Genomic DNA, 2,526 nt, shown 5'->3' on the forward strand with positions numbered 1-2,526 from the left:
CCAATGAACTTTCAGTTAACAGCAAAATAGAAACCACGGAATGTTTTGTTACAATGGTGGTGATGGTGATAGTGTGCCACCGAGTCAACCCTGTAGAGCTTTTCTGAGGCTGTTAATCTTTATGAGACCAGAAACCCTCTTCTTTCTATCGTGGAGTGACTGGTATAACTGAACTACTGACCTTGCGATTCAAAATCTATTAAGTTACCAGGGCTGCTTTACTTACCATAGAAACGTTTTAAAAATATCACCTGTCCTGTATGTCTTCTATTTTCTTTTCCACTTTAGAAATCCAATTATTTTCAAGCTTATGCTTTTGTATCACACAAGCTATGAGCTCTGGTTAAAGGTGACTTCAATTTCAGCTTCTGGAGTGGCTCAAATTAGTCCAAAGGTAATTTCATTCACCTTGCCAATGATTGGTTTATAATGATTGTGTCCAATAGTCCGAATGATTTGCTTGTTATGAAGTATGTAAAAATATATGTTATTTTTGTCAAGGTCATAAAATGAACCATGTTACAAATTGAAATAAGAAAGAATTACTGTTAATATATTATTATCATATGATCCAATATTTTATAAGGCAATCTCAGTCAGGATATTTATTATTTGCTACCAAGATAATTCCAAATAGTGCAAAAAATACACAAATCATCAAACAAAAGTTGTAACTAAAATTATTACTGAACCTGCTGTATAATGAATGGCATTATATGTAATTTATTCATTTCACACTGCATAACACAACATCAGCAACTGTCATTACAGTATGATAAAACATATCAGATTTTTTAAGACACTTATAGAAAATACATAACGATGTTTGATATATTATTAGACCTAATTGAGGGAATAAATTTAGAAACACTGGGATACATATTTCTTATCATACAGAATGTGAGTAAACAAAAAAAGATAAAAACAATTCTAGAAGGCAGTTTCCTTTTCCTCATAAACACGTCAGAAACTTAGTTTAACAGTTGATTCTCATTATTTGTCAGAGCAGTGGTTTATAAAGCTACTAGGTAGATGTTGTCTGGAATAGCTCCAACTAATAGTGACTTACATACAACAGAGGAAGCACTGTCCTGTTCTGTACCATACATACTCAAATGCTTTTTATTTTTAAGTCCATAATTGAAGCAATTGTGTTAGTTCATCCTGTTGAAGATCTTCCCCTTTTTTGTTGACCATCTACTTTAACAAGCATGGTGCACTTCTCCAGGATCTGTTCCCTGCTGATATCATCTCCAAAATATGTGAGCTGAAGTCTTGCCATCTTCTCTTCTAAGGAACATTATTGCTATTTCATCAAAGACAGATATGTTCACTTTTTTGGCAATCCGTGGTTTACTCAATATTCTTCATCAACACCATAATTCAAAAGCATTATATTTTAATCAGTATTCCTTACTCATTGTCCAGCTTTCATAGACTCAGGTGAAAATTGCAAACACTATGGCTTGATTCAAGTACACCTTACTGTCAACATAACATCTTTGCTTTTTAATACTTTAAATCGATGGTTTGCAATAAATTTGCCTATTAAATACATTGATTTAATTCTTGACTGATTATCCCTGGGTATTAATTATGAGTCTTCGAAGATTTTATATCTACTGTTCTGTAAGTATACCACAATTCTTCTTGTAATTAGGAAAATTAAGGTCATAAATGTTTTAACCAAACATTTCAGCACTATCTCTTTTCTACATATCATAATCTTGTTTACTGATCCAGTTGAGAGAATTTTTGTTTTATTCATATTAAAGTAGAAACTATTTTGAAGTAATTGATATTCTTCAGGATGTTTTTCAAGTCATGTTCATTTTCAACAATAAAGGTTGTGCCATCTGCATATCACAAATTGTTAAAGAGTCTGCCTCCCATTCTGATGTGTTCTTCTTCAAACAGTCCAGATCTTCAGATTATTTGATCATCATATGGGTTGAATACATATTTTTAAAGAATTCGACACCGACACACACTTATCGTGATTTTAAACCACATGGATCTCTTGTCCTGATTAAATAATTACGTCATGCTCTATGCATAAAGAAAACATAGTTCAAGTCCCCTGAGAGTGCCAAAACTGCCATTTTGGCATGACGTAAATAAAAGAGGACAGAATTTATCAAGGAAGGGATGTTGTTGTTGTCAGGTGCCATCGAGTCGGAACCAACTCATAGCGACCCCATACACAGCAGAACGAAACAACGTCCGATCCTGGGCCAACCTCACTACCGCCGCCACACTCGATGACATCAATGATGCCACCTGGCTGATCCATCTCGTTGGGGGTCTTACTCTTTTTCTCAGACCCTCCATCTTACCCAGCATGACATCCTTCTCCAGCGACAGTTCCCTCCTGACAATATATCCAAGTATGAGAGACGAAGCTTAGCCACCCTGGCCTCCAAGGAGCACTCAAGCTGCACTTATTCCAAAACAGATCTATTGGTTCTTTTGGCAGTCCATGGCACTTTTAGTATTCTCCTCCAACACCACAATTCAAAGGCATCA

The sequence above is a fragment of the Chrysochloris asiatica genome, unplaced genomic scaffold, assembly GCF_000296735.1.
Source record: "Chrysochloris asiatica unplaced genomic scaffold, ChrAsi1.0 scaffold00716, whole genome shotgun sequence".
NCBI lineage: Eukaryota > Metazoa > Chordata > Mammalia > Afrosoricida > Chrysochloridae > Chrysochloris > Chrysochloris asiatica.